Source organism: Sciurus vulgaris (assembly GCF_902686455.1).
Source record: "Sciurus vulgaris genome assembly, chromosome: 1".
Lineage (NCBI taxonomy): Eukaryota > Metazoa > Chordata > Mammalia > Rodentia > Sciuridae > Sciurus > Sciurus vulgaris.
In genome coordinates, this window is record NC_136461.1 from 181,149,948 (window position 1) to 181,168,253 (window position 18,306).

At 35.9% G+C, this 18,306-nt stretch overlaps 1 protein-coding gene and 1 long non-coding RNA gene across 2 annotated transcripts in view; one reads left to right on the forward strand and one right to left on the reverse strand.

Annotated features, from left to right (window-relative positions):
- The window catches only part of LOC306640823, a 93,436-nt gene extending 87,533 nt beyond the window's left edge, over positions 1-5,903 (forward strand). Inside the window, exons 2-3 of the long non-coding RNA XR_013757926.1 lie at positions 4,352-4,456; positions 5,790-5,903. This is a non-coding gene — a long non-coding RNA (uncharacterized lncRNA). The remainder of the gene's footprint in view (positions 1-4,351; positions 4,457-5,789) is intronic.
- The window catches only part of EIF3E (eukaryotic translation initiation factor 3 subunit E), a 542,077-nt gene that overhangs the window by 148,996 nt on the left and 374,775 nt on the right, over positions 1-18,306 (reverse strand). The window lies entirely within an intron of this gene.

Consider the following 18,306-nt stretch of genomic DNA (forward strand, 5'->3'; position numbering starts at 1 on the left):
CTTAGCTACCTCTTTATCACTGCCTTTTTAAATTAAGGAAGAAAAATCTGAACATTAAAGTAATTAAGATTATAATTAGAAATGTAGAATGAAAACAAAATAATTACTCCCCAGACATGATTACATAATCATATTAATATTTTGAGGTTTCTTGCCAATCTTAACCTATGGATATTCAGTGTGTGAATGCATTTACAAATTTAATAATGTACTATGTGAATTAAAGAATTAAACATGAGTCACAGGAAATGCATTTAAGTATTCAACCAAATTCATAAAAATGAAGACTTTTCTTAGCATAAATATAAAGTGAAAAACCACTGACAAAATTAATTGCATTAAACTTTAAACTCATGAATGTCAAAAGCACCCTAAGAAGACTATGACAAAATATACCTGTGTGGTATTGAAACTTGTGTTCAAAAAAGGCATAAATAGCACCATGCAAGAAAATAAATGGGTATTTGTCCTTTTGGAGCATATTGTAAGGTTTCATATTTTTTTCACTCAGAAGATATACTCAATAGAATTATATTATTGAGGCTTCAAAATCTTGATGTTAAAATTGATTCAGGCAAAATAATTTACAAGAAAAATATAAGATCTATCACACAGTTAAGGGCTAAATTTTGTAATACAGGCTGAAAATACTTTAAGAGTTCAAAGAAAGAAGATATTTATGAGGGAGTAATCAGAGAATATTTGTTACCGGATCAGAACATAGCTTTGATTTTTCCATAATAAAATAGGAATTCCCTTATTGTTGCATAGGACTATTTTCGAGTCAGTCTTGGAATCTGTTGTGATGCAGCACACTATTAGAGGAAAAGCAGCAAGTAGTCAGGGCAGAACAGGCACAAAAGGGTCTGAGCTAACAACAGGTTTAGCCCTAGAGGAGTAGAGTCAAGGTTAAATCTTAATGTTTAGGAAGTGGTGAAGCCTGGGTTTTATTCAGGCTGGTTCTTAAATACAGAACATGTGCTGCTATGGATGGTAAATACATCCAAAGACACATTAGGGGAATATTATGATCTTGTGGACATATGCTGCAGTTCAGAGCACAGCTGCGGTAATTGGTAAATGTCCAGGGATGAGGTATAGCTCTCTGTTGGAGGGGCTGGCAAGTTTTGAGTAAGGTGCCAGGAAACGCTCTATGCCAAGCACGTTATTGTTTGGATCAGGTTCTGATGTCTAGCCATGACTTGGAATGCAAAACCAGAAATGAGGCTAAAAAATCAAACCATGTGGATAGGGCTATGGCTAGGAACTCTAAAGAAGAGATCAGGTGTTCCAGGAACTTATTTCAAACCCTTAGGATGGACAGGTGTGTTCAGCAACGTTGACTCCACATTCTACCTGCTAGTATTGATGAGACTTCAAAAATACAGTTAGATTTGGGCTCCAGATTAGGATGGAGCTGAGCATGTAGACTGAAGATCTTTGTTACTTACAGAGTTTTGAAAGCCAGAACCTGATATTTTCCAACTCTTCCAATGTGTTCATATGCATCATCTTACAAAGTTTTGAAGTAGGAAAACTAGGAATATTTTTCAGAGCATATTCATTTTTGAGGGGAAACATGACATGCTCAGATCTTATGGTCAGTAAAAAAGTGTTTATGTTCTTCTCAATATTCTTTAGGGAATCTTGGGGCCTTCTATAATAAGATAAAAACACAGATAAAAGGACAAATTGTAAAATTAATAGTTTTGATTTAGCCAGATGGCTAAGACTCAAGTTATCATTACAGAAATAGCTTGTTAAGTCATGTGGAGCTTCTCTATTGTAGATGTTGTATTAATCTGCTAAGATTACCATTAAAAATACCATAGTTTGGGCATCTCAAACATCAGATATTTATTTTCTCAGTTCCAGAAGCTAGAACTCAAAGATCAAAGTACCAGTAGGGTTGGTTTCTTCTGAGGTGTTTCTCTCTAGCTTATAAATGGTTGTCTTTTCCCTTTGTCTTCAAAGTGTTTTCTTTATGATTGTGCACAAATTTTCTTTTTTTTTCCTAAGGACTCTAGTCATCTTGATTAGTGCCCATACTAATTATCTCATTTTTCTTTAATTGCCTCTTTAAAGACACTATCTCCAAGCATCGTCACCTCTGGAGTACTAGGGGTTAGGACTTCAACATATAAAATTTCAGAAGGAAACAATCCAGTCCATAACAAGATGGATTTAAAATCATACTTTTAGAGATAAGCATGTCAACATAGGAAATAGGAAGCAACCAAAAACATTTGAAACACGATGTGTAATGAAAGGGATGTTTGAGAAAGATTAGCATGGCAGTGAAATCAAAAAGGATCTGAGGGAAAGATTAGACATACAGAGACCAACTAGAGGCTACTGGGTTAGTGTAGCAGGGTGTCATGGAAGTGTGGAGATGTTTCCAAAGATATGAAACTTTGGAAGTTCCATTCTTTTTAAGCTTTGAGTAAAAGTATGTTACATAACAAACATTTCTGGAAACAGCATCACAAGTACTCTGGTTCATGCTATTATAGAATAAAAATGCCTAGTGGGTAATAAAATGTATTTCAAATCTGCATTGTTATATGATAATTATATAATATGCTATCGGCATAGATATTTGTGCCATTCATCATACATTGATTTAGCAAGCACGTATCAAACAGTACTGTGTACTTTGTACGGAAAGCTAAAGGCCTAATCCTCCCCTAGAGGGGCCTAACTTATCCTTTACATTGCCTAAAAGTGTACATTAATTCTTTTTCGAATAAATTAAAGATTTTCAGTATCTTTGCCAAAAATTTCTCCTCTGAGGCTTAAACTCCGTGAGCAATCACTAATTTACCCACTCCAAATCACTGAGAAGCCAGCGAGCATCTTTTTCAGTGAAAAGAATGGCATTTTCTTCATGAGGAAAGTTTGACCATAAACATGCGGGAGAACGGGCTCTCATATCCAGAGTTCCGCTGAGTGCCTTCAATCACCCTAATTCCCATTGACTTCAAAGGGGGTCAGAAAAGATATGGCAGAGAAACAAGAAGTTGGCAGGAGCTGTACCAACACATCCTCAAACCGCAGTGTGTCAAACACAAACCTTTCATGAAGCTAAGTACCAACAAATGATACTTAGCGTTTTCAAAGAGCTCCCCAATGGTCTAATTAAATGTTATGAGGTCAATCAGTATTATTAGCTTCATTGCATAGATAAGAAAATGGAAACACAGAAAGGTCAAGTGATGTGTCCAGGCACTCACGGTTCAACAGCGTCTGCATTAGGGTTTGAACTCCAAGGGCACAACCACCACAGAATGCTTTAGTGTTTTATCCGGTGCCCCTCAGAAATATTCTGGCTCACTATAATTCATCTGTCACCACTTATGAACATTTTTATAGCTATTAGAGGTGTGAGTTAACTTCTGAAAGTGAAAGTTCTTATTTCACACCCAAAAAAATCACCAGGATTTCTCATCAAATAACTACACATCCCAGGAAGTGTATTAGAGACAGATGTATTAGATTCAGGTTCTGCTGAATGTAGAAGTCTCTTAATCAGCAACTCTAAAGTAACTTCTACACCCATCAGGTTTCTCCCTGTATATCTTAGTGATCAATGTGAATGATCAGGTTTCTGTGTATATATCTCAATAATGAATAATAATAAGTTAATAAGAAATAAGTTAATAATGATTAATCAATAATAAATATGAGGTGATAAATTTTCCACCGTGATAAATTCAATGAAAATCTTTGAGGTTCTCATAAATTTTCTAGAACACTAAGACTGAAAGAGGTCATTCAGAATGTTATAAAATCTGTTTGCAACATAAAAATGATACAACCAAAGCTGTAGCCTTACAGTAAACTGTTAAATTGCTTTCATCACATTGAATGTTTAATATTTTTTTTAAAAGTCATTCTCATGATAGACCAGTTAACAGAATGAGGTACCTTGTAGACAGGATCTTTACCTACTACTAATAGTTGTACTAGATAACCAAAATTTGAAACTCTGGTATATGCTTTTTCAAATGGGCATTTAAAGCTAGTAATCATATTTTATGTGTTTTGTAAAATCTAACTCCTTTATTTCATCTATGCGTAAGTCAGAATCTTTGTTTTTGTTTTTTCTCATTTCAGGATTGCATAGTAAATTCATTCTTGCTTCTAATAGTTCAAAAAATTTAATGTGTTGCTTAGTATTTGTTTGTAATAAATATGAAGAAATTCATTCTTGAACCTTTGTTTCAATATGGATATAGTAAAAATAAAATTTTAATATGCATACCTTATGAGATTTTTTTCTGGGAAATTTGTTCTTGAAATAATATGAAAAGATATTAAAATTATATGTCTCCATCTTTACCATTTTCAGTGTGTCATGGAATTCCTTTGATGTTGGCTTAGAAGAGTTGAGCAACATCAGTAAATATAATCAATACCCCTCCATTGACCCAGGAGTCAGCTTTCCTTTTCTAAGGTAAATTATTCTCGTTTGCCAACTTTTTTTAGATCTTGGGTCCTCTCTCCTCTGTAGTCTATCCAAGTTATTGTTTATGTGGACCTGGGAGCAATGCAGAGTAGCAATTCACATCTGGAGTTCACTTTGTTTAGGTTTAAATCCTAATTTAGCTCCTATCCAAATGTGCAATCTAACACAAATTGTTGAATCTAATTCTCAATTTCCTTATATGTAAAATTGGAGTAATAGATATGTATATTTCATAGAGTTGTATTAATGAAGCTAAGTATAGTACCTGGAATAAAGATCTATATATGTCACTATTGTTAGAAGGAAAGCAATGAACTTGCAAATGGGTCATCTGGCTCACCCTGATTGATTGATTTTCAAATATCTAATCACCAATGATTTTTGAAATGCCCAATCTGTTCCTGGACCATACCATCAAGTATGGTTAGCATACTTGATGAGATAACAAAAAGGAAATTTTTGTTCCTATTCAGAGGCATTAAAAGTCAAGTGAAAAGGGAAGGTAGCTATCCATAAAGAGACTGAAGAAAATGTGCATTTGTAGCAGATATTATATAAAAGGTCACGTCTGTTCATGCAGTAAAAAGATCTTCAATATCAAAATCACAAAATGATGACAGGGTGTTGTGATGGACAGTTGTCATGTTAGTGGACCGTCAGAATTTTTCGAGCATCTGTCCTTTCATAGAGAAGCCTGGGCTCACTTTCCCATACACTCTTGCCCATTTGGAAGGTCTCTATCTGTAAATTTCATCCACACATTTCTGCTTACAGCTCACTTTTTGGCAGTGGTGCAGCTGAAGCATTTATTTGTTTGAGGCAATGGTGAAGGAGATGCCACTGTCTAGACCCACCATCAGCAGGAGGAGCTGGAGGTCTGCTTCCTGCCCACTAGGAATAACAGCTCAGTTCTCCACCTGAGCACCTCTTGCCATGGCTGGATATTGTTCCCCTCTTAAGGTCTTTGGAGTCTGACTCTCTGCCCTTCCCAGAGAGTCTGTGAGCCACCTAATGTCAGCTAATGAAATCTTTGAGTATGTAAAGCATGTTGACTTTGTCTTATTGCCTGAATTTCTTAAGGTTTCTTACAAGACATATCTCTTAAGATAAAAGTTTGAGAGACAGGAAAGGTATAAGACACTGTGTCAGACATTAATAATATTCTCTTCCCCAACTCCAGTCAGGGACATAATAGAAGGATTGTACGTGCCTGCCTTCTTGCTCATCGTTGTAGCCAATAAGTAAGAAGTGATTTTTGTCCTTTGCAGGTGAAGCCACTTAATTCGCAGTTGCTTAGTCTGCCTCTCTCTTTCTTTGCTAGGTTGTCATGAAGTCTATGCTGAGCTGCCACCAGGAGAATAACTGCCCCTGGAGAGTGACCAAGATCTGCAGAAGATCTTATAAAAGAAGCAAACTGTCACGTAAGCCACCAAATTGTCAGATTTTATTACTGCAACATGATTTATGCTATTCTGACTAAAACAAGTACATTAAGGTCTGTAGAAGAGATATATGATCATATATTTGTAAATAAATTAAAATGATTACTTAAAAAAAAGAATTAGAGCTTTCATGAAATCTGAACTGATTCCATAATATTCTATAAAGAAATATGTAAATCCCATGAGATTTATTTCTACTTATTACTGTACTTTAATTTACACATGTGAATATTATGGTTTTCAATGTGGACTTTTTGAGCTCCTCTATGATGCAATACAGAGTAAAATTAATCCCAAGGAAGTTTGTTGCAATATAGAATTGTTTCACTGAGAGCCTACACACTTGTTACTTATTTTGGTTTTGTTCCAATGTATTTTTTATGACAAAATTGAAATACTTAAAAAATGAAGTTAGGAAAGGGCAGGAACTATAAAACCATTCTGAAGAATGACTACTGAGCAAATAAAATGCTTTCCACATTAGACTCTGAGACTACCTGTACCTAGAATGATAAAATACACATTATGTAACTAATTAGTAATGACTCCTTGGAAGACCATGTAGACTAAAGAGACTGAGGCTAAAGTCAGGTTCATTCAAAAAGAGTCATGGTTATCTGAAATGGGTATGGAAAGGACTAACTCAATATGACTGCCAAATATCAGCCCTTCCCATCTCATGCTAAAATGCCTGCTTTTGAAATACTAACCACTTTCATTCAGTAGGAGAAGGGCCCTAAATGGAAATGTGCTATTTTAGACAGTTAAACGTATAGGACACTCCATCTTGTCAAAAACTAGCTCCATGATATGATTAAAATTTCTGATTACTCCTACTTTAACAATGACATTGGTGGGATTACTACTGAATCATATGTCAAACACATTTCACTAGTATACTACTTTTTAAATTATATCTTTTGAAATTATATCCTAATTGGTTCAATTGGAGATCCTCCTTAACCTCTCTCCTCTATAACATCATTTCTGAAAGTTGGTCCATAGTTAATTCACCTTTATATCCCTCAGTTCAGATATTGATAGATGATACACCTTTAATGAACAATTGTTGATTTATAAACACTGTGAATGGAATTAACAGCCTGCCAAAGACTTTGCTATTTATGCAGAGTAGCCTCAGGATCACACCAGTAGAATAGCTGGCCCATGGCTGTCTGTCTTTTTAGAGAACATTATAAAATTCTCCAATGACAACTTTAAATCCAATTTACAATTTCTAATCAACTTAGGTGTAGTGCCAGCTGGTAAACTGCTTGAGATTGTGAGAGTAAAATTAAATTTAGTAGTTCTTCCCTTATCTACAGTTTTGTTTTATGTATTTTCAGTTATCCTCAGTCAACCATGGACCAAAAATATTAAATGGAAGATTCCTGAAATGAAAAATAAGTTTTAAATAAGTTTTATTATAGCATGTTGCTATAATTATTTTGTCTTACCATTATTGTTATTAATCTCTTACTGTACCTAATTTATAGATTGAAATTTATCATATGTATGTAGAGGAAAAAACAGAACATTCAGGACTTGGTACGATCTGCAGTTTCAGGTAGATACCAGGTGTCTCGGAATGCGTCCCTGCAGATAAGAGAAGACCACTGTAACTAAAGGGGCTCTTGTAATCAACTGCAACCCTGGGGACAAGGCCGAGGCTGTCAATAGTGGCTGCATCTCATCAGCTCTTGTCTCAGACTCAACCCTGGACATTTTCATTCCTGTCACTACTCTTTTATCCTGCCTGCCCCTGACTTTCCCCGGGTTCTCCCCAAAGGGCAGCAGGCTGCTGGTGAAGACCTTGTGTGAGCTAATGGGACAGGAGCAGCACATGTGATGGAGAGCCCGTCAAGGTACTTGCTCTGGTGTTTGTGCCCCTGCTCTCTTGGAGGCAGCAGTGTCTGAGGGCAAGGCCAGCCCAGCGCAGCCTTTGAAGCATCCAAGGATGATCTCACTGAAGACTGGTTGTCTCCTGCCTATTCTGTTGCTACCCAACTCAATAATTCACTGGAAAGGAATGTTGCACGCTAACAGTTTTCTCACATAAAATACCCACTGGATTTAAGCTCTTATATACCAGTGTCTCTGGAATTGTGAAGAAAAATATATAGCTCTGGCTGGAGCAGACTGTTTATGTTTTACTGAGGCTCAGTCTCTAAGCAGATTTTCATTGCAGTCGCCAATATATTTAGGAAAACAAAATTGCTAGAGAACACCCTCTATTCTTTCAAATAGGCTTGCAGCCTGAAAAACCTTAGCATAAAACAATAACTAAGTTATATTTATAATCTTAAACACCATCCAGAAAAGCATTTCAAAAATTATATACTAGGAAAGATAAGACTCTACCCCATAATTTCAGGAACGACTATATGTCAGGCTGCCAGATAAATATTTACAACACATTCAAATTTAGCTGAACTTATATGACTTCAATCAGTGAAACGGTTTCCAGACCTGAAGGTCACAAAAGCTGTTATCAGGTTTCGTGAGCAGGCTGCCACCTTCGTGTCGGAAACCAAACGCCACACACTCTAAGCTTCCTCAGACCTCAAAAGCTGATATGAACCATCTTCCCCCACTTCCTCCTGCCCATGCAAAACACCTTTTCACCCTTCCTCTCTCTAGTCACCAAATCCTCCTTCTTTGAACAGGTGAGAGTCTGTCCTACCCACTGAAGCAAGCACATCTCTCTGCCCTGGAATGTGATTTGCAAAAATGTTGAAGCTGGAACTTCAAGGGTATGTGAACCGACATGATCACCGAGGGCGGATGTTAAGAAATCCCACAGTAGCAGGCTCCCGGCCAAATGTACGGTGTCAACTTATCTGCCTAAAAAATGTTACAAGGGCCACGGAGGTGCCCAGAGTGGGAGCCTGCCAATTAGAAGGAGTGTGAATGAGACTTATGGGGCTGGAGAGGGTGACAGGGCCACGGTCATCATCTGGCAGGAGGCAATTTAAAGATAGGTGTCTGACAGTGCAGCCAGGGTTCTTGGGAGCTTCTGTGTGGTTCTTGGAACTCCACTCTCAGATTAAAAGTGCCGACTGTTCATTCCAACAATTATAATAAGCACTTTCCTTCCTTTCAAAATCGGCCACTTGAAAAGTTTATTAGTCAGTGGTTCAGTGGTGTGGGTGAGAGAAACACGAAAAAAAAATCACATATTCTAGTTTTGACCTACTTTTTTTTTGGGGGGGTGGAAACTGAAAATAATTAAGAGTAAAACAAAAATATAAGAACAGAAATCAATGCTAGATGTTGCTAATGATAATATTTCTACCATTATAAATATTGTACTTCATGAGCCTACACATTTACAAAGTAACATAGAATCTTCCCAGATCATCTTAGCAGGATTAGATTCCCTGAAAAGGATGGCAAGATAAATTATGCAACAAAAAGGAGAGAAATTAGACTCTACTTTGTATAGTTTTTTGTGTGTAATTATCAAATGGACATGAAATCCTAAATTAGTTAACCCCAAATGATGACTTTTTCAGGGGTGTTTGGGTTTCTTGTAATAGCCAAGTTGCAGACTGTTACAGGATTGAGATTCAAATGTATCAGAATATGATATTTCAGGGTTCTGGGCATATGCATCTCTCAAGGGAACATTGGCAAAAATTGGCATAAAGATAGCTATAAGAAAACTGACAGGACATAAATCATCTACAAGGTAAAGGGGTGAAATAAGTCATATTCCAATATAAAGGTTACTAGTATTAACTTTACTTGTTGCTTTTCTCAACTATGAAGTGACACCCTTAACTAAAATTAAGAACTAACATCTTAGTGTTTGCTTTGTGACAGCTTTAATGTGTTCTAAGTGCTCTCTGTGAATTAACTGATTTACTCCTCCAAACCAACCCTGTGAGGTGGGTACTGTTATTATCTCCATTCTACAGGTGAGAAGCAGAAGTTAGATCATTGGTCTGAGGGTGGATATAGAGTTTAGTGCCTAAAGCATGATTCAAATCTGATAGTTTGGGTCCAATGCTTGTGCTAAAGACATCTCCAGCTATAAAATTGCAAGATTAGCATTATGATTGGTTATACCCACATGCAAAATCTGAATTCTCTTTAGTTGAGATGCACCAGGAGATAGAAGTGGAAAATGGAGAAATATGGGCAGACTATGAGATACCTTCCTTTCAATATTACCTTCAGGAAGAGAATTCAGAAACAAACACAAATCATGGTATATTTTCATTAAAAAGTATTCTCAACATGGGAAAAGAAATATATGTTTCATAACTATTTGCCATTTTAGCTATTTAATACTTTAAATTTTTAATATTTTAATAGGTATTCCTTATTGAAAAATAAGTCTTCCAAATGCACCTTAATGTGGTAAGTTAAGTCTTTGGTTGTCTGTTCTCAGAAAGATAATAGATGAAATAGGTCTATTCTTATCCTAGGGGAGTTCCCCACAGACAAGAAAGATTGGAGGGTCTTACTTCTGGGTGGCCCAAGCAATCCAGAGTGTTGTTAACAAAATGATAGCAGCTTCTTTAATAAAACAGAAAGATAAACCTTGTTCCTGGATCCCTAGGTGTATTTTTAACACACAGAGTTGAGTATCTAACAGCTCATCCTTAGCATTGAGGCAACTGATTACTTTACGAAGACATTCGCTTCTCACACATCCGTCCAGGATACCTACTTGAGTTTAAAAGAGCAAAGTTTCTACCATTCTTTGTATATTCTTTCCCCCTTTTCCTTAAGATCCACACTGATATTTGGAACCATGGAGACACAGCTGCCATTCTACTGATTCTCAGTGATATCTGATGCTCTGATTAGAACCCAGGGCCCTCACTGCATGTTACACAAACTAAAGATTCAAGTTCAATTCACAAATTGAGTGAAAGCTCATTAGGAAGAAGACAGCTTCTGCTAGAAATGAGAACTGAACAAGTGCCCTCCTCCCTGGTTCTCAGACCTTAAGCATTTCATTCCTTTGGATCACTCAAAATTTCACCCAGTTCCCCACATCGCCACTTTAACATTTGGAAATGAATCACCATTCTTCCTTTCCTAGATAAATATAGAATGTCTCTAATGTCAGGATGGTCTCAATACACATATGCCTGCCCTTCCTCTAACGCGCTGCAAGACCACCCTAGGTTTCTCCCTTTTGTGCCTCAGATGGATCGATGCCAGCAAGCTGCTCTGGAACTGCAAAGGGGGATGGAAAATACAGCATAAATCTTTAAAGAAGCAGAATCCCTGTTTCCTTATCCGTCTGGTTCCTAGGCTACTCTAAATGTCAAGGCACATCAGAAATTTAAAGTTCAAGGATGATGTATTAGTTCTGATTCTGTACTTATGAAAACTGGCAGTTCCGAAGCAGGGAGAACGGCACAAAATCTGCTCTGGCACACACTCTCTCTCCCCCCGTTTGGAGGGGGAGGGGCGTGGGGAGCAGCTATGGGAATCTGGCTTTCTCCCTGGCTGTAGAGGGACAGAGAAGTAAATAACCAATGATGACTAGCCTTGGCTTCGAATGTCCAGCAATTATTAAATGCACTCCGGCTTTCAGTAAATTAAGAGAGTCAATGACCCACAGGGCTGTGCAAACCATTTATGGTGCTGAAATCCTTGAGAGTGAAGCTTGATTTTTGTACTCTGTTTTAGCATTGTGATTGAGAGCATGTGGAAGAATGGAGATAGGGATTCAGAACACGTTCTTAGTGGACACCACGTTTCTGCCTTATAGAAATTCTAGTAGTTACCAAAATGATAATTAAATATAATACTCAATAAAAATAATTGTTTAATAGTCTCTTCTGAAGATAGCAAGTAGAACATGGCCTATTGAACATCTTCTGGCCTAAGTGTTTCCCAATATCATCTTTCCTGGGATGGGACTCTCCTCCCTCCTGCTCCCAGTCTGTGAGTACATTAATCACACTGTGTTTCCAGAAAGCCCAGTTAAAATATATGCTGTGGTATAGATAGGAGCTTTCTGTACCTGAGTCTTCATTTAGGTAAGCTATGGAGTTGGATATTGGCCACTGAATATAGTATATATGGCTAGATAGCCTTAACTTTTGTCTAGATAGGATCAGCTTGGTAGTAGTACTTCCAGATGCTCAGAATTACACAGTTTAATTACATCCAGCTCTATCAGAAGTGGGAAAATCTAAATCACTCACTTCTCTAAATATTCCACCCTGCTTCATCTAAGTATTATTCTTTTTTCCACCATGACCCTGTCTCCCACCATTAAATGTGTACATAACAACTTGCTTTCAACAATTGGTCTAACTCCAGATTATTTCATCTGGTCATCACCTAACAAATGTCACAGTGAGCAAAGGAATGTAAAAATACTCGTGGAACATCCCCCCACATAAGCTATGTGAGGTAGCCATTCCATCTGGTTAGGACCTAACTCTGTTATGGGAATTCCTTCTTTGCTCTTTAAACTGCCTCCTTCCAAAATTATTTCTCACCAGTGGCTCATGGAGAAAACACCAGATACAACTTCCACATACTCTGTTCTCTCAAGGGCATGAGTAATTTTATACAATCACCATCTACTGTTGGTTTGGGTTTCAGGATTATTTAGGGTTTCTATTATTTATTATTCCAAAGAGTTTGATTGATAAAGTGTTGATTGTCTCTTGGAGTAAAACACAAATTAGCAGTACAAATTTTAAGATACATTATAATTGTAAATAACACTTTGGTATCTTGTTCCTTATGATTTAACTGAGTCTTTTAAATTTATTTCTTCCATCTTATAATACATGACTAAGAGAAATTTATTATATCTGCATAAGAAGCTTCCACATTCTTTTCTAGAATGGTTGTCCTTTTATATTTCCTCAAGAACACAAGAGGATATGCTCTCTCCACATCTTCATCTGTATTTGGTATTGATGCTTTTTTTCTTTGTAATGTCAGCCATTTCTGATGGGTTTGGTTTTGATATCACATTTAAGCTCCAATGTGTATTTCACTAATGGCTAATGATGCTGAACTTTTTTTTAATGTCTGCTTATACGTATATAGATAAAATCAAAATTCTACTTCAAGAGGAATTTAAGTCATGGCCAGCACCATTGTAATAAAAACAATTTGCATTATCCTAAAGAAATGTTGTAAGCCATGCTTAACAAGTTCTCTGCTTGTTACATTTCTGGTAAAGTAGTATTTGGGGTACTTGCTAGTCACTGTGTATAACATGTTTCCATGGAAAATTCTGAAAAAAAAAATATTTACTAATTCTTTTGGGTTTTTTTTTTTTTTTTTTTTTTTTTTTTGCAATCTTCTAATCACTTGTCAAAGAATTTCAAGCAGCAGGCAGTTCAACTTGGGTACAGGTTAAGGATTGCCTATATGATATACTCTCTTAGTTTTAACATTTTAAAAAATTAATTTATTCAGTAATTCAATGAGTGTATAGTGATACCTTCTTATGTGTTGATTTTGATGCTAGGGTACAAGATAAAAAACTGAAATACATTATATTATGCATTACATTTCAGTCCTCAATGAGTTTATAATAAGCAAAGATTTTAAAATTGACTAAAGAAATCATTTAATGTAATATGTCTTATGGTATTTATTTGCTTATCCTATTTTGAGCTTAATTTTAGGTGATGACATGTTTAGTTTGTGACTAGCTGAAAAAATTAAACCTGAATTTTCACAGATTTCATGACACTGTTTTTCTGACATAGTTCCAGTTTCTTTCCTTCCTTGACACTTTTGCGGTTGACCTTGGGGAGGTGAAGATAAGGTCTCAAGGCTCTTCTCTTCTACCTCCAGACTTATCTGTCAGCCTCCTACTTTTGGCCAGTACCCAGAGTATCCTGAGCAGAAAGGGCTTTTTCTCAGGCTGTCCCTTTCAAGACAGGACAGATGACTTTATCAAAGCCTAGGCCTAGACATCCCAAACTTTTGAAATTATCAGAAGACACGCTACTCCTGAAATATAAAATAAATGGAAATAATCTGTATATCTTATACTATGAACTACTGGAAAAGCAGCGTTCCATCATGAAGAAATAATGCTCACCATGTGGCGCAATGAGAAGCAAGCTATGGATGGGTTTCATTTTCTTTTTCAGTGAAGTTTTGCAGTTATGTGTGCTCTTATGTTCTGTGCGCTGCCCAAGGTGCACCAGATGTCAATCAGGCACTGTCCCTTTCTTCCAAGAGTTCACCCCTAGTGAGAAACAGAAACAAAAATGGAAAATTAGAGTAAATGTCCTATGGGCTTCTGACTTGTCACAGGCAGAGGAAGAAGAAAATTAGCTGATAACCCAGTGAGAAACTAGTGAGAAATGCATCATGCCAATTTTTAAGCAATAAATATTTAGAATGCGGGTCTAACAATGTATAGTTATTCTTTACTATTGTTATAGTTTTCTGATGCTCCCTTTCACAGGTATTATGGGGTGTTTTTGTTTGGTTGGCTGATATTTTAGTAAATTCCCTTCAATTTAACTCCTTTGTGCTTAATATACCCCTTAAGAGATATTTGATGTACACATTTACATACATTTTCCATTATCTATAACATTTACTCATATTTTTTAGTAGGTTCTACATTGAAAGCAAACATTTTCTTAAATCCAACAGCAACTTAGTTTTGTCTTGTTTTACAACAATTTTGAAGTGAAAATCTTACCCAAAACCTTCTGAGGGTCTAAATAAGTAGGAATATTAATTTCTTTAGTCCCAATTCATACTTACCTCCTGAAAGAACTTTGGTTGGAAAACACTGGCAGGAGTTATGTTTTATTGCATTCTATATTCCATCACTAGCCTGTTCTTTTCTATTTTTAGACTGGGAGAAACAAAAGTCCCAAAATATTTCTTGGTCTATTTGTTATCTTTCTTAATGGTGCATTATTTTAATGAGATAAAATCAAAAGCATAAATATTTTTAATATTTCAATTTCTTACAGGGAAGCATGTAATAGAATTTTGAAAATGGTCTACAGTATCTTTCTTCCAAAATATGTTAATCCAACTATATGAAAATGCCAAATCTCAGAGCATAATTAGGCATGTGTGTGTAGATTTTTGCATATGCAAATAAACATTCAGATTATCTGAGGGCATGCTTATGTATTTAATTTAAAGTAATATTTAACCCTACATTTTAATTCAAACTCATGAGCATGAATGAGTCATTTAAAATATATATATGTAACTTTAATTTTAAAAGTAAAATTAATTTAGATATATAGTTATATTATCATCTGCATGTCAGAGGTGTGTCTTTTCATATAAGGTTGCCTGAGAACTAGAGTATATATGTATATATATATATGTAAATTGAGAGATTCCATTTTTTTATTCGCATTCATGTTTGTAAGTGATTCCTTATTTTTGTTGTACTATTTTTAATGCTGCATTTTTATTGTGGAAAGAAAAGGGCATGCCTTGGGGCTATTTTTTGAAAATATGTTTGTTATTATTTGTGAAGAGGGTTTTATGCCTTGCTTTTGGCTCTATTCTACTTTCTGAGCTTAAGTAAATTTATGAAAATATAACAAGTTAAACTCTTTTGTATTCTTTTAATGAAACATTCTTTCCTATCTATGTTCTTCAATGTTTATCTGAAGTCACATCCCATTATGTAAAAGAGGGAAGTATTTGGCTTATTTTCACAGAATTGTTTGACACTTACAGGATTAGAGAAAATTTGATTTATGATCTGTAACATGAATCCAAAGTACAGAAATGAACAATATTCTGAGATCTAAATTCAACTACCGATATAAGGATTCAGTTGATTTGCTTTGGTAATTTGAAATTCCTCTCCATCAAAAACAATCTGAAACAATTCTTATTTGTGTGACTTATAGATTATGACATCAATATTTCAAAGATAAATAATATGTGATATCTTCTGACAAAAATGTATCAAATGCCTATTAGATCTTATTTTCATAATGTTTACATTATTCATTTCATTCTGGCTTATGAAAAGAAAAGGGTAGAATTTCTAACATAAAGAAATTAATAAAGATCCAAAGACTTAAAAACATATTTTTTTCTTTTGAAGGAAAAAAAGAATGGAGAAAATACTTTGAATATTTGCTTCAAAATAAATAATGAAATCTGATGCCAAAAATTTGATATCTAAGATTATATATCTTCTTAATTGATGTTTATAATGATCATATAATGATGTTTCGGAATAATTCCAAGAATACATTGTAAATGCTAGTAGATAGGAGGCACTTAAGTGATAGTGCTTTTGGGCTTTTCTCTAAGATCACAAACTCTCTTATCCTCACTATATCATGTTTAAGCACAAAGTGGGGCTTGTAGTTTACTCCTTTGCCCTAAACAATATGTCAATATGATTCTCTTAAAAAAGAGATCTAAGGCAAACTCAATGCAAAATTAAGATGACAAGATGGTAAAGTATGAAGGACACAACCTCAATAACCTAAGACCTTCTTCCTAATTTTCTATAATTTTTAAGAAAGAAAACTAAAGAGTTTTCATTTTGCTACCTCTTGGTGATATATTTACACCATTCAGAAAAGTATAAACTTTTCTTTCTCTTTAAAATGTATTAATTTCCAGGTTGAAATGAAGTTCAGTGGTGGCATGATTTCTTAGTCTGTACAAGGCCCTGGGTTCAATTCCCCCCACAAATGAATTAACTAATTTCCTACTTGGTCAATAAGAAATTAGTACACTAGTATTTATTGTTTACTTTGGGTCAAGTCTAAACTTCCCAAGACAATATGTTGGAGTAAAGTAAAACCCAGGCAGTCAGACTCCAGGGATAAGACTCTTAATTCATTGAATTCACTAGAAAGATAAAGATTAATAGATTACCAGGAAACTGGATCTTCTTTGAGGGGCTCTCAGAGGAGAGAGAGATCAACAAAAAAGCAAATTGCAGCAACCTTGTAAAGTGGCGCAATGTAGGTGGTGTATGTAAGTCTCCAGGGAAAACAGGAATAGGCATCTTTGGAGAAGGTGATAAGATGTCAACAGTTACATGGATACAGCTTCACTGAGTCAGTACCACCGCAAGGAAAAGAGCGAGAGGAGAGAAGGTCACTTTAGCAAGAGATAAAAATCATAGCCTCAGATCTAAAGAAGGAAAGCTCAGTGGCAGATTCAGGTAACATACTCTGGCTAGAGCAGATGTTGTATTTGGGGATCAGGACAGAAAAAAGATCAGGAGTGTAAACAGAGGCCCCGTGAGTCTCCTTAGTAGGGCTGACTTCTGGCAACTGGAGACAGAGAAGAAGTTCAAGAAAAGAATAAAATGACCAGACTTATAGTTTTTTAAATTTTTTTTTAGTTGTCAATGGACTTTATTTTATTTATTTATAAGTGGTGCTGAGAATCAAACCCAGTGCCTCACACGTGCTAGGCAAGTGCTTCACCACACAGCCATGACTCCAGCCTCAGATTTACATTTTAAGTAAAATCTCCACTAGTTGCATTTTAAGGATGGAATGTGTTGGTTGGAAATCAAATAGAGGTTATCACAGAACTCAAAACAAGATGAAGGTCCTAACCAAAGCACTGAAATCAAAATGGACAGAGAAGAGATTTGCAAGGGATTATGGAAGCAGAGTCAATAAAATTTATGATAGAAAAGGAGGTGATAAAGAAAAGAGAATCTGCAGGTTAAGATCCAGGCCTGAGCAAATAGATATATGGGTGGCATCCAGAAAAAAAAGATAGAAAACACAGGAGGAATACAAGTTTTATAAAGACTCCAGCTGAGGGTATGTCAAGTTGGAAGTACCTGTGAAGTATCAGTGTCAGCAAGAAAGTGGATATTCAGAGTGTGGTTCAAGGACCTGATCTACCTCATCAACCTGATCTACCTCAGTAAGAAAAAAATATATCCAGAAAGTCAGTTTACAAAGACAAATTAATTTGTTAGCATGAAATCAAGCAGGTCCGTTATGTTAAAGACTCTATTATGGACTGAATTGTGTCCCCCACAAGTGCATATGTTGAAGTCCTTACTCGCATTGCCTCAACTTGTGGCTTTATGGGAAGACAGGGCCTTTGAACAGGTGACTGCATTAAAATTAATGTCATTTATAAGACAAGGAAATTTGGTGACACAAAGGAAAGACCACGTAGGGACAGGCATCTGCCTGCCAGTGACAGAGGCAGCGGGAAGAACCAAGCCTGCTTATACCTGGATCTCTGGCTTTGAGGCTTCAGAACTACAAGACATTAAAGTGGTGTTTTATTATGGAGCCCGAGAAAACAAATGCCAATGTTTTTCTAGCTTTACGCACTACTTCCATCACATGAATACATTTGTGGGGAAAACAGACACTTTTCCATGCAGTGCACTGAAAACACTTGTCAACATCTCATTCTATGGATTTTATTTTTCCTGACTCTTTTCTGTCCACCCTATGA